Genomic DNA, 15368 nt, shown 5'->3' with positions numbered 1-15368 from the left:
ACAGCAACCTTGTCCCTTCTACTGTGTGAAGGCACAGCGAGAAGTCAGCAGTCTACAACCCAGTAGAGGGCCTTCACCAGAACTCCATCATGCTGGCAGCCTAACCTCAGACTTCCAGCCTCTAGAACTATCAAAAATAAATTTCTGTTGTGTATAAGCCATACAGTCTATGGTATTTTGTTATAGCAGCCCAAACAGACTAAGATACCCACTTTCAAAAATATGAGCAGTGGGCAGACATCCAAAGGAGAATGCATAATTTTGTATAGATGATATAAATTTGGCAAACCTGCCCATTAATTAAAAAATTTTGTTAGCTTCCATTTCCTCATAGGGATTAGCAACTTAACACTTAAAATGAAAGAACATGACTTTCATTGAGAGTTGGGGGTACAGTTAGACAATATCTGTCCCTTTTAAATGTACCCACAGAGAAGAGCACATGTGTGTGCAGAGAAGGCGTGAGCACAAGACAGCTCCCTGCAGTACTATTTTTTCAGGCTAAAGTCTGAAAACCACTAAAATGCCCTTTATCAGGATTGGTTAACTACACTCCACACTGTGTAAGCCTGAGACAAATCCGCACGTTCCCATGTGGAACACTCTCCATGATAATGTGAGAGAGAAGTAAGCAAAATGCAGCACGGGCTCACATGTGTGTCAAAAAAAGCCTACACATAAGGTGTCTATACACAAAGAGCACATGCTGGCAACTTTTTTCATTCTCTGTCACCAACTACTCAACTCTGCCATTGTAATGGGAAAGCAGCCACGGATAATTTGTAAATAAGTGGGCATAGCTGCCTTCTAATAAAACTTTATTTGCAAAACAGGAGGCCGGCTAGATCTGGCTCCAGGCCAGCACTTCTAAAATATACTGTACAGACATAACACTGGGAACAGGGGTTGCTTTGCAGGGCGCAGTGGGAGAGGCCTGTGGTTTAGGGGCCTGGGTAGGAGGGGGATTTACTTACCGCTGAATATCCTTTTGTATTATTTGAATTTTAAAAATTATATTTCTTTTTCAGATAAAACCAGGCTAACTAAGGGGAGGGCATAGATGTGCTTATTTTGGGAGCAGCAGGAAGGGGAATCCAAGGAGTACTACCCCAGTGATTATAGACAGGGGTGCTGGCTGAACCCCTCTGCTTCAAGGAGGCTCCAATACTGAGAAGTGAGATCTGAGGAGCCTGTGGGCAATTCCCCAACATCTCAATAAATCTTAAATGAGGACATAATCATTGTTCCCAATTTCTTAGAATTGGCAAGAAATTTGAACCTGTTTTATTTTTGTAGATTTCTTCTATATAGATCAATTGAAATGGCTCTCCTTGGAATGACATACCCTCACTCACCTTCACGTGAATCACTGTCATTTAAAGAACACCACCTGATCATCAGTGAACTGTCCTGCGGAACCCAGGACTTCTCTGAACATACCTCAGTCTCTCCCCTGCGGGTCCTGTCCTCAGCTCCCTGCTCTTTCTGTGCACACTCTTCTCTGCATTTCAACTTCCACATATACAGCGCCAACGCCTTGACCACCGGCCCTCACCTCTTACTCAAGCTTCCCAGGTGAACTTTCAATTGCTTGATGGACATCTTTAGTAGACACCCTGCAGGCATTCAAACCTCAAGGAGTCCAATGTTGAACTTGACATCTTTGCCTCTTGTGTGTTTTCTGTCTCCGTTTTCAGTGAGACCATCCATTCAATGACCCAAGCTTAAAGCTTGAAAGCAACCTGACTCTTCCATTTCCTTCACATCTACATTAACAAATTATCTCATAAATATGCCCGAATCCATCCCTTCTGCTCCAGCTCCACTGGTAGGTCCAAACAACATCTTTGCTGAATCAGCACCCAAGTCAAGGGAATCCCACTCAGGCTCATGGCTGTGCCTTTGCCTGGCCTCAGCTTTCTAGCCCTCTGAAGCAAACTGAATAGAGTTCCATCCACTCAGGATCAAGGCCAAAGTACCTGCCAGCTGTTACCAAGCGTGGGAAAACTGACTCCCACTGCACAGGGTAACACAAACTACAACCCTAAAAACCTGAGCACCCCTTTAGAATCAGGTATTGTGATTAAAATTAGACTTAGAAGATTAATCAATCCCAAATCAATTGATCCATTTATTTCATCATTATCCTATTTCATGGTAATTAGGCAAAAATAGGAAGCAGATTACATAAATGGCTAGAATTAGAATGAAGCTTACCCACTGTAAATTTCTGCTTTTTCTTTTCTCCCTTTATTGGTTCATGGAATATTTCATTACTGTCAGTTAATAGTTCCCCCTGAAAAGATCTCATATTTCTAAAGAAGTTTGCAAAGGCTTCCAGAGCTGTCAGGTCATTTATGATGTACCATTTAGCTATCATCTCACACTTACATAAAAAAGCACTGGCTGGCTCCTGCCCTCTGACCCATTTCCAAGGCCTCCCCTGTGCTCATGCTTCCCCTGCCCTCCCAGAGAACATGTGGAGCACACACTTCTTGGCTTCAGCCAGGTGCTGGGAAGTCTTTGTTGAGATAAGAGGCCATGGCTGCCTGCCCGAGAGAGAAGGGGGCAGGGCACCCAGGGGAGCGGTGGAGACACACTGTCCAGGTCCATGGGAACTGGCTCTGGGTCCAATGTCTGAGCTTCACTACCCAGGGACAAGAGTTAATGTTAAAAGAAGAAGAGCAAGGAATCAGGACAGCCCAGGCACCTGACTTTCTCATTCTCCTGTCCCCAGGCATCCTTAAGGGGAACAGCTCCTCTGTCTATAGGCCAGTCTCTGACATCGGGGGAAATGAGCGACCCCTGGATACTAGCCTGGCCTAAGTCAAAGCCAAACCCCTTCACCTGCATATCATGGCCAGAAATTCCTTAGACTGAAAACATCCTCTCCCCACGTTAGAAGTAAAAAGGGATGAAGGTGTGAGCACAGTGTAAATGAGCTTCTGTCAAATCCTGAAAGGGGCTGTGGCCCCTTCCCAGCTGTGCCGGCTGACTAGGCACTAAACCCTGCAGGAGGTTAGAGAGCACAGCTCCCTACTGTGGCTCAGCTGTCCTGGGACAGGACCTCTGTGTGACACCCACAGCCCCTCCCAGCCGGGAGGCGCAAAAGCCAGGGGCCCGGCAGGCACCTGCCCGCTGCGGTGCTGCCTCCCTTTCCCTCTACGTGCTGCCCAGGCCTGCACGGATGGGAACGAGCTCTCTGAGGTCCCACCAGAGCAAGTGGGCCAAGGCTGCCAGTCATGCTGGCCATGTGCTTCCAGCAGAGCAGGGCAGCAGTGCCACCTTCTGCAAACACCCCGCCCCACCTCTTTTCCTCTTAAAGGCTCGTGGGCAGGAAGCAGGCAGGTGTTTTGCTACCAGGAAATAGACTTACAGTCACATTACAAAGAATTTCCCAACTGTGGAACAAGGGGTATTTCCCCTCCCACCCACCCAGGCAGATAAGGAAGCCTGACCTGCCGTGGAGCTGTTGCCATATAGGCCCAAGTTCCCAGTAATGATGATGAAACGAAGAAGGTAATGATGTCAGGGTTTGATCACTATAGCACAGGTGAAATAGGTCTCTTTGGTTAATTCAATAAAAACCCAATAGGGATGTTGAATGAAACCGTTTCCCCAAACCAACTTCTTTTCCCAGCCCTGTTTACAGCCTTAAAGGAAACACACAAATGGACACCCCAGCTAAGTGGTTATAATTGCAGTCAGTCAGGGCTAAATGGCCACAGCCATTAGCAGCAATTCAATGAACTCTCCTTAAATCAGCAATTTCAAAACCAGGACTGTCAAAGTACACACTTCCTTTCCCAGGGAAGGAAGGAGAATTGGAAATCACCAACAGGAGGAAGACGTCTGGGGAGAGAAGTACAGAATATAGTTTAGCTTAGGGACAAGAATGTCCACCTTCTTGCACAGGTAGTGCAGCACTTGGGAGAAAGGAATATACCTGTGCTCAGGATGCCTCAGACCTGGGCTTGACTCCCTGGGGAAACACACAGTAGCTGCAAGACTCATCAAAATATTTAGCCTCTGAATCCTGGTTTTCTTGTCCTCAGTGGTGATCAGAAATCCCCTCACTAGCTGCTGTGAGGGCTCAGGAGACCCTGTGTGAATGGGGTCACCCTGCAGAAATGCACAGGGCACAGTAGAGGCCCTTTCTCTCCCCAGCTTGCCCCACTCCAAATCTTGAAGTTTTTCCAGCACATTTGATAGGACATGTTGATTTTTTTTTTTTTAAGAAAGAATCCACTAGACAATTGTAGCAGACAATGTTAAGGAAATGACTGACCTTCATTTTTCTGATTAAAATAGGCAGTGGAAATATCGTAAGGAAAGATAAAGCGGCAGAGAGCTGAGACCTTGCTCAGGGCTGAGTGGGAAAAGAGGAAGCCACACATGTTCCTGCAATATGTGACCCCGCCCACACACAGCCAGGCTTTGGCCTAGGAACTGCCTACCGAGCCCCTAGACCCTGGACAAGTCCCTCGGCCTCTCACATCTCTGTGTCCTCATTGGTAAAAGGATGTTAATAATAATAACCATCTAAAGGATCTTAAGGTTAAATGATGTAACGCATGTCCAGTGTTTTAGCACAGCCCAGACCATGCCTGCCTGGTAAATGCAAGCTGTGGCCTCATCTTCATCACCATCTTTATCCTCATCAACTTATCCTCAAGCCACCTTCCTCTTCTTCCTCCTCCTTTTTGTTGGCTTCTTTAAAGATCCTGCCCAGACCTATGGCTTACTGTCCTATTTTTCAATTTACCTCCTATTTCTCCCCAAAATCTTGAAGTAAGTTCAATGTTTTAGAATTAATGTCTGAATGCCTCCATGTAATGTTCTCTATTAATTTAATAATATTATTATTAGTGTAGAATCACTTGATAAGAGTTGTTACCTGGGCAACTGTTCTCAGGCCTCTGTATGTAATAACTCAATCCCCTCAACAGATGAGTGAGGTACTTTTATCCTTCTTTTACCAGACAGGAAACTGAGGCACATAGTGATTAAGAAAGATTAAGAAATTTCCCAAGGTTAGACAGCAATAGAGAGTGCTTTAGTTGGAACTTGAACCCAGAAAGTCTTGTTCCAGAGACGCATTCTTAACCCTCCAGGCAATACTCTCTTGGAATGTAAAGAAAAACTAGTCCACATTTTCCACAAGAGTTTTGCTCTTGACTAAAAGTTCTCATGACTGTGTCTTATAAGTTCTCATGACTGTGTCTTATCTAACTAGAACAATGAGAAGGGAAGGCCACCTGAGCAAGAAACTTGCTTTCTGCTCCTTTGCAGACTCCTGGGCGCTGTGGGGGTGTTGAGGAAGTGAGTCTTCTGCTGAGTCATCCTCCTCTGATGGTCTTACTCTAGGTTTGGTGATGAGCAAGTCATCAAAGGGACAATCAGTGGCCTTATTGAAATCAAGGAGCTGCAGTGGAAGGACTTTTGCTTATTTAACAAGGCTAGGAATTTTTTTTTAAGCTGAAACAGAAATGAGCATCAAACCACATTGAAGTCCTTGGACCTTCCACCCAGTTGAAAGGTTTGTTTATGTGGAGAATCAGCGGGAGGAATGCTGAGTAAGAACCCGTTCTGTTCCTACAGACAGAGCCTGGGGCCAATCCATGTGCTAATGAGGTCAGTCAATCTCCCAGCCAATGATATCCTTTAAAGAAAAAGAAAGCTGGCTCACCCTAAGAAATTCCGCCATCAATTACTCTTGTCTCATATGCTGTCCTTGACTACTTACTGATTCACTTGTTTTCATATGACCAGTGACACAATTTGGGCTCTCTGAGAATTACTAATTATTTTAGAAAACATTCTGGGTGAAATCTCTCTCCAGGTGAAGGAGATTCCCTCTGTGGGCCACCTGTATGTTCTTAAACTTTGCAAATAGTGTAAAAAATAACATTTGAAGAGTTTATTGATTTAGAAATGTCAGGATTTTTTTCTAAAGTCTTACAAAGAAGAATCATTACTTAAGAACACTAATGTAAAGATGAGCTCACACACACACACACACACACACACACACACACATACACACACACACACACACACACACACACACACAAATCCTGATCTTGTTGAATAAGCAAAGGTCTTTTTAGTTGAAGGTCCTGCAGCTCCTTGATTTCCATAAGGCCACTGATTGTCCCCTTGATGACACGCTCATCACCAAACCCAGAGAAAGTTTTGGAGTAAGACCATCAGAGGAGGATGATTCAGTGGAGATGCGCTTCCTCAACACCCCACAGTGCCCAGAGGCTGTCTGCAAAGGAGCAGAAAGGCAAGTCGCTTGCTCAGGTGACCTTCCCGTCTCACTGTTCTAAAGGGAAGATTGCAAAGGCAAATAATCATCAGACTGGGAACAGGTAAACTGAAACTACGTAAAACATAAGAATGGCGTGACTGAGTAATACAATACAAACTGAGGACAAGCAATCCTCAAATAGCTCTAAAAGGAAAAAAACAGTCTCTGTTTATAAACGTAAACATTCTTTTTTTTTAAATCAGAAAGTCAGAAAGGTCTAAAGAGGAAAATAAAGCTCACCTGTGCTCCACACAATAGTGTTGTGTGGATTATGTCCTTCCAGATTGTTTGCAATAAACACACCCTTTGGGCTTGCTTTTTATCACAAAGTATCACTACATAGGCACTGTCTTCTCTGTTTTCATATCACAATATACTGTGAATGAGTCCAATCCTAACTGGGTCTGTTTAGAATTGTTAGAAAGTAATTGATTTCTGAGGTCAACATACTTTTATACAGAAAAGACAAACACTTAAATAATAGAATTTACTTTTCTGTGCCTTCTCCATCAAGCTCAGTTAATTATCCCACAATTCCTGAAGGAGCCTAGAAGCAAAATCCTAAAATTGACAAGGACTTTAATGGTGGTTGAGTCCAAATTCCTCCTTCTCTAAATAAAGGAAAAGAGGCCTAGCCATCATTTAACACTATTTAGTTCTTGAGAAGCTAAGAACACATTTCTCCTATTGTATACATGCTTGTATATCCAATTGCTCTTCCTCAAGACTCTGAAGAAAGGGTGGGACCTCTACTCACCAAATCCAGGCCCCTTATGGTGGCATGCAGTCCAGCCAGGCTCTATTGTTCTCACCACTTAGGCTGTTCTAGCCAATGTCAACACAAATCATGCTACCAGAGTCAATGGGCACATACCTGTCCCTTCCTAATGGTCTATACTGACTAAAACTATTTGCATTATCTTATTTATTCCATTCAATCTATCTGTAAGGCAGGTACTGTCATTATGTCTATTTTTCAGATTAGGAAACTGAGTCACAGAGGATAAGTAGCTAGTACATGGAAGAGCCAGGCAATCAACTGTGGCCTGATTTCAGTGCCTACTCTGTTAATTACAGCAGGAGGCTGCCTCTCCAAACTTTTCACAATAATAGAATCCTGTTGGTTCTACATCTGAAATGCATTTTGAACCCACACACCCCTTTCCACTCCACAGCACCCATCATCTGAGCCAGCATCAACTCTTGCCTACATGTGAAATAACCTCACTAGTCTCCCTTGCTTCCCTCTAATCTATTCTTTGTACTGTAGCCAAATAGATCTTTAAAACCCGTAAATCAGCTCACACCTCCTCTCTAGTTTCATTCCCTACACTTAAGACCCCTCACTGGGTTGCACTTAGAATAAAATAAATTCCTTTCCAGCCAGTTCCTGTCCCTGCCTATCTCTCCAACTTCATCTTATTCTACTTTTTTTTCTCACTCATTATATTCTAAGCAACACCAGTCTTCTACAAGTTTCTAGAACACCAGTCTCTTTCCTGCCTCAGGACCTTTGCACTTGCTGTCCCATTTAGACAATTTTTTCCCTTGATCCTGGCCTGACTGATTGCTCCCTATCTCTGAAGTTGTAGGACAAATATCCTCTCCTCAGGTCTTCTCTGATCATCCTTCTCTATCCTAACAGACTCCTTTTCAGCACGTACACAGCAGCATATATTTCTCTCCCCCAGACAGGCTTTGTTCACGCTCTACCCCACCCCCATGTACACATCTACCTGGCACAGGGTAGTTGCTCAATGGCACAAAGTCAGAAGATCCAAGTTCTAGTCTGGTCTGGGCTGTACCATCAAAACTTCAAGCCATTTAATCTTGGGCAAGCTTTTACTTGGCATGTGTAAAATGGAATAATGGTTCTTCTATCTCACAATGCTTTTACGAAGGTCCTATGACATAATGCATGTGAATGGGCTATGGGACAGAACAACTTTGGTATGCAAATGTCATGCATTAGGACCACTACAAGAGGAATTGATTTCTTGGGGGAAACTGGGTAAGAGTCACTATATTCTGGCTTAGTTTCATTTTTCTAAAATGGTACATGCATGGTTCCCTTCAATCAGATATCCTAATTATTTTTTGTTTTTCATTACCTTTTACAATTCTTTCCAGAATTCTTTCATAATTCTTTTATGTGGATGTCTGGTGCAACCTTGTTCCTGAAGACATACACCTGTCCTGGATTTTTAAAGACAGGAAAGATAGTTGTTTTGTACAGGCTTTTTTTCCCCCTCTGTATGTTTAACATTTTCTGAAAGATGGATAGCCATGGATTCCTGTAAGAGGCACCCAAGAAGAGCAAGCACATCTGGTTCTGTGCAGTCAGGAGCAGCCGAACAGCTTCTGTGACTCCACACATTGCAGACACCATAAACTTTTCCCCCACATTCAGTGTCTTTAACGGCAGTTCTTCTCAGTGCAAAACTCTAATACACATTCTAGTATCCCTGGTCGGCAAAGCCGTCCCAAAGGACTGCGTAACAAAGTGGCACTGAAGGTTCTGCAGCAATGCAAGTACACAGAACATATCCTGAAGCCAGGCTCTGCCAGTTCTCAGATCATATGTCAACTTAAAACTGTCCCAGCTCAGGGCAGCAGGATGACCGTTATCCAAAGTGGCTCTCCCTGAGGTCCCTGCAGAACACATCACAACTAATGGCTTCTTCTTCAGGCACTGTGCCTTGATTTACAAGTACAAAGCCTGTGGTCACCACTTTCCTTAAACAAAGGTCTAACTAATTTGCAAGATTTGAGAATAGAGGTCTGAATGAAAATGCTGGACATGAACATCAGGCTATCAACCACCTCTTTAGATTGTAGTTCTTCTAACCAGTAATTTTGCTAGAGCCTTTTGGGTTTGGGGAGACTTATTGGGGTCATTTAAAGTCACAAGGGACAGGAACAACCCATGTCAGGATGTATTTACCAGATGGCTGTCCCTCAAAGTCATCGGAAAGCTGGGCTGTGGCAATGGAGAAAAAAAGTGCAGAATCCAGCCAGTTTTCATAGTCACACAGTTAGGAGATAGACAACTTGATTCTGGACCACCAGGCAAACATCCAGAGCTGATTGTGTATCTTGTTGGGCAAAGCTACATGGCTAAAAAGTCTTTAGCAGGAAATCTAAAGGGCCAAAAATGATACTACAGAATGAAAAGTTTTTATTTTTTTAACAATTTGCGATTCTCATCGGGTTGCAAAACATTAAGAGCATTTTCTATAGAAAAAAAAAGAAAAAGGAAAAGTGTGGATTTTTAAAATACCTATGCCCTCAAATTTCAGTTTGTATGGTAGCAGCTTAAATAAAATGTTTCCTTCTTTTTAGATATTAAGTATTACAAAAAAGGGGGGCTAACTGATGTATTCAATCTTTGCAAACACCATTTCTTAGGTCTTCCTACACACTTAGCTGGACACAATATAGAACCCAAATATAGTTTATGTTTTAAATTTAAAATGTTAGTTGAGAATATTTTGGCTTTTTTTCTATAAAGAAGAAAAACTGAAGACCATTAAAAAAAATATATATGCTTTGTACACTAGAAAGGAAAAAATACTTTCCCCACCCAAGGTCTACATGGTATTTCTCCCCCACACATAGAAATTTCTGGAAGCACTTACTTGGTATTATATGGCTGACTCCATGTTTTATACTGGCCAGAATTAATTCCTTAAGAGTAATGTAGCAGCTGAAGACATACGTCAACGCTGATGTTTATATGTGCATTTAGAGTCTCTAATGCCTGTAACTACAGAGGCAGTGCAGGGAGACACAGATATGAAATCAAGGGCATCAAGGCAGAAATGGCTTTAGGCCAAGCCACACTCTCCATGAATGGATGAGACATGCTCAGTTTTAAATCATCAGAAAGGCTCCATTATTTGTTTTCTGTATTCTGTTGATGTGGTAGGAAGCCGAGCTGGAGATACAACATGCTTCTGCACTTTGACTGAACAATTCGAGACTGGCAACTCTGGCAGGCCTTCGCTAGTCAGTAAAGATCCATATTTCTTGGTTTAAAATGTACATATGTCCTGAGAGCTTGTGTGCATACAGACAACAAAGTTAAGACTCAGGAACTTAAACTAAAGAGAATCTGCAGTGCTCAGGAAAACCTGCCAAAACAGGGAATTTCAAAAGCAGAGATTTTGTGTAAAATGTTTCACCAAAAGTCAAATCTAGAAATAACTCCAGGAACCTCTCCAGTTGGCATCTCCTACCAGGATGCATTCTAGCAATGGTTTTAATTAAGGTAGCAGGTTTCAAAATGTAGCTTTTATTTTAGGTTAGTATAATAAACAGGTAAAAAGATTGTTTAGTTAAAAACTAAACATCTAAGCAAACTTACATGTCAACTATATAGAATGTAAAAGTAAAAACCACACTCTTCAGATGTTCACATGGATTATATACTATTAAAACCATTAAAACAGGGTGGTATTGATGCCAGAATAGACAGAGATCAGTGAGATGAAATTCAGAAACAAACCCAGAGGGTAAGGATTTTACACATGGCTCTGTAGAGAGGGCCTCAGGTAAGCACTGCTCAGCTCTCAGCTATCCTCCTCTTGTATGTCCGGCTGTAAGCCGGGCGAGCTAGATCATCTCGGAGAGTAACCCTGCAGGTGGGCTGCCTTCTCCAGAGCTTGTTTGTAACAACCTTGTTATATCAAGAAAAAGACATCAGTCCCATGTAGGGTGAACCACGTTGGGTAGCTCTGGGCCACTCCCTCCTCCCTCCACTACCACTTGACCCACTCCTCTCCTCTCTGCCACACCTGACCCCTTCCATCTCACCCTCCTCCTTTATCTTGGTGTACAACACAATGGGTTTGGAACTTAAAGCCAAAGGTTCTGAACTTTACCCTGACTGCGCTAACAAGCTGTCACCAATTTAGTCAGCCCTCTGCCTCCTTATTTGCAGAAGAGAGTAAAGGGCACTGGCTCACACAGATAGCAAGACGACTAACTGAGTTCAGGCCCTGGGTACTTTGTGGCAGGAAAAACAGGTGGGCCAGCAATGGGCATACAGCTTGCATGATGGTAAGGAGTCAAAAGCACTTAAAGAAGCAACAGCCAGAGGAGGAGCGCTGAATGCCACACACCAAGGGTTTTTCTGCAAAAAGGAGGAGGCTTCATCCTCAGTATGCCATACCCACTCCTGCAACCAGAGACCACCTAGGAGAGGGCATAGCCAGGGATCTCCAGGGGGCAGGATGGGGCAGAAGCCACATCAAAGGCTTCCACATTCTCATGGTCAGGGGGAATTGGATGGGTGCCCACTATAACATTCTAACAACTTTTCTGTAGGTTTGAAATTTTTCCAAACTAAAAAGCCTTTTTATTTTTCCTTTAAAAAAAGAGGGAATCATAGAGGTTAATGGGGAGTAGGCAAGACTTAAAGCCTTTGAAAATCCCTGACTCTTATTAGGACTCAGTCAACACATTTTTAGTACCACAGTTGTAAACCTTTTTTTAAGTCTGGTGTTACTGCCTTCTGCTCTCTCTATACTCTATACTTTCCAAGTGTTATCTGGTTTGCTTCTTTGTTATAAAAATGATTTTTCTTTTGTTGATTCATATTTATGAATTAGTTGATGATCATAAAAATACTTTTTCTATTATTTTATTGTGGTAAAATATACGTAACATACAATTCACCATTTAAACCGTTTTTTAAAATCAGTAATGCTAAAAAGCCTGTGTTCCCTAGCCTATTCTAGAAAAGCCATTCTATAAATGTCAGTGAGATCATGGGTGGGTGACTGGCTGGATAAGATGGAAGGATGGATGGATGGACAGATGGACGGTGAGGTAGATGGACATGGATGGGTCAATGGTTAAATTCAACCATTTTTAAGTGAACCATTCTGTGGCATTAAGCATATTCCTACTGTTGTGCAACCATCACCATCTCCATTCACAGAAGTTTTTCATCTTCCCCAACTAAAACCCTATATTCATTAAACACTAACTCCCCAGTCTCCCCTCTCCACAGGCCCTGGAAACCACCATTCTACTTCTATGAATTTGCCTACTCTAGCAAGCTTACATAGAGGAATCATACAGTATTTGTCCTTTCATGACTGGCTTATTTCATTTAATATAATGTCTTCAAGGTTCATCCATGTTGTAGCATATGTGAGAATTTCCTTCTATGTTCAAAGCTGAATACTATTCTACTGTATGTACATAACACATTTTGTTTATCTATTTGTCTGTCAGTGGATGCTTGCCTCGCTTGTATCTGTTGACTACTGTAAATAATGCTGCTATGGACATCGAAGTACAAAAATCTGTGTCCCTCCTTTCCTTTCTTTTGGTATATATCCCATACATATATGTGTGTATGTATGTGTGTGTGTGTGTGTGTGTGTGTGTACGTGTGTGTATGTATATATGTACCTTTATTCTCATATATCCTATTTCTATCCCCTTCAACTTGGTGCCTATCCATCCAGCAAACATCACCTGTGAGCCTACCATGTACCAGGCAGGCACTGTGTTCAATCTGGAGAGAAACAATTAGAAACCCTACAGACTCGAGAATGTGATCCAAGAAGTCCCAGTTACTTGGTTACATTTGTATTTTATTATAAAGAAATAATTTCCCAGAAAAGATAAGTCACCAGTTGGAGTCTGGAAATGTTTCTTTAATTCAGGGACTTTCTTGCCATAGTGTTGACTTTATATTCCTCCTTTCTTAGGATCTCTTCTCTGGTTACACATCCCTTCCTTCAGCCCCACAATTTCCAGATTATTCTGTTAGTATTTTTTCACAATCTGGTCATTGCAACTTAATTTGTGCTACCTTGTGTGTCATTCCCCTTCTCTCTCATGACCCATCTGATACCACATCTGACTCTGAGTATCTGACAGCAGGGCAGGGTGCCTGCCGGAAAGAACAGAGGATGAGAAAACCTGGTAGCAGATGATGGCTGGGCAGAGAGAGCCCCTCCCTGTTGCACCCACATGGACCATGGGATGTGGACAGTCCACAAGTGCTGCAGCAACAGAGGAGCAGCAGGAAGAGAACATGAACCTTAGCGAGCACAGGAACTACGCTGGGCCTTGTTCTTCCTGATCCTAAGCACAACTGCCACCCGCTGCTGCAGGCTGAGGGAGCTGCTCTGTCATGGGCTGTCCAGATGGGGCCAATGACTAGGAGGAATGTCAGGATTTGCAGAACCTTTGGGAACAGGTCCAACCTAGCCAAGAGCAGATATGCCGCCTATCTCAGTCTGAGCACAGCCAGGAAGCCCTCCTCCAAAGGGACAGATAACCTTGTATATTTTCCCCTTAACTAGATCAGAGAAACAAGAAGAGGACGGAGAAGAAGGAAAAGCAATCCACAAGCTATACACAAATACTGAGTATTCATGGAGATTAACTTGAGAACACAAAAAGCCCCCTTATCACCAGGCACTTTTTTTTCCTTGCCATGGTAGAGGAGAGCATCACACTGAGAGAGGTTCGGTAGCATTTGGGGGAGGCAAGCAGGTTTGGGTTTTATTGAGATTTTTGCTGTTTGGATGAAGGCTAGTCTTTCAATGCAGGTCGTGGGAGCAGGGAGAGGGCTGAGTAGGACTGGATAAGGTTCATGAAGGACATAATGGTGTAGGAGGATTCCAGGCACTTTTTCATGCTCTATCAAGCATGGCTAAAATCATTTTTGCCATCCAGTTGTTTTGCTTTTTTGCCTTTTTAAACTTTTTTTGTGCAATTTTATTATCTAATTGCACTCCTTTAAGAATCATGTGTGAGCAAAATTTTACATTAAAAAAATTAAATAACCTAAATCTGGGTAGGGGGAAGGCAAGCAGGGAAAAATAACAAGGCACAATTTTTGCTTCCTACTATTTTGAAATTTCTGAGTTCCTCTCAATCTGACCATAAATAAGCTGAAACTTATCTTCATGTCATCTGCAAAACAAACAAACAAACAAACAAACAAACAAAAAACTAAGCTCACGGTATAAACAAAAGAAAGGGAAGCAATCCTGACAGTCACACAGCTCCTGGCGATGTGCTCTGGATGACTGCCCTGTTGAATAACACCGAGGATGGAGTCAGAAAGCAGGCTCATTCACAGAACCTGTGAGGAGCACTTTAGAACAGGGAGCACTTCAGAAGAGCCACAGCTGAAATGCAAAGTGATGGAGCTGATGACAGTTATTCTTCTGATGTCAGCTCCATAAGGAGCAAAAGATGCCAAGTTTTAGGCCTCACTAACTGCAAGGAAGGCCTGTGATGAAGATACTCAATATGTTATTAATTCCTCAGACCAGGACATCAGCAGACAAATTAGACAAGGACACAGAAGTTTATACAAAAGAAGACAGAAAAGGACCCAAACAGATGTGGGCAGACTTGTCTAGGAAGATGAGATTTAGCAGAGATAATTACAAAGACTGACCACTTAGGTCCAAGAAATCAGCTGCACTCATGCCAAGTGGGGAAATGTGATGTAGCAGAGGTATCCATGAAGCACAGGCCGGCGTTCTGGCTGAATGTACATCTGGGACTGGTCACAGTTTGGTATGAGGCTGCCAGATTTTTTTTAAAGGCAGCAAAACCAAACCCAAACTGAAACCAGTGTGATCCTGGATAGCATGAGAACCACGGAGCTGTGGAACACGAGAGCCTGAAGGGATCTTAGAAAACATCTCCCCCCCCCACCGCCCCCGTTTAGGCTTGGGAAGGCTTCATGTGTTTGTGTCTGGGTATACGCTCTAGGGGGATATGGACTGACGGAAGTTAAGCAGCTCAGTGAGAAGCTAGTGACCACAGGAGGGAAATGCAAGATTAAGAGGGAAATGCAAGATTAAGACTGAAGAAGTGAAAATTCAAGAGGAATAAAGACTGGCCCCAAATATTAAAACCCAGGTTGGTTGCTGAGCCCTATCCCCAGAGGTGCTGATTCAGGTCTGGATGGTCTCAGAATTTGAATTTCTAACAAATCTCCAGGTGATGTGGATGTGGCTGATCCAGGGACCACACCTTGAGAACCACTGCTTGGAGTAACAAAACTGCAGTG

The 15368-nt window shown here is 43.0% G+C and overlaps 1 protein-coding gene across 4 annotated transcripts in view; it reads right to left on the bottom strand.

Annotated features, from left to right (window-relative positions):
- Window positions 1–15368, bottom strand: part of GCNT4 (glucosaminyl (N-acetyl) transferase 4) — a 162523-nt gene that overhangs the window by 141905 nt on the left and 5250 nt on the right. The window lies entirely within an intron of this gene.

This window comes from Manis pentadactyla, chromosome 2 (genome assembly GCF_030020395.1).
Source record: "Manis pentadactyla isolate mManPen7 chromosome 2, mManPen7.hap1, whole genome shotgun sequence".
Lineage (NCBI taxonomy): Eukaryota > Metazoa > Chordata > Mammalia > Pholidota > Manidae > Manis > Manis pentadactyla.
This window is presented reverse-complemented; position numbering and strand designations above follow the sequence as displayed.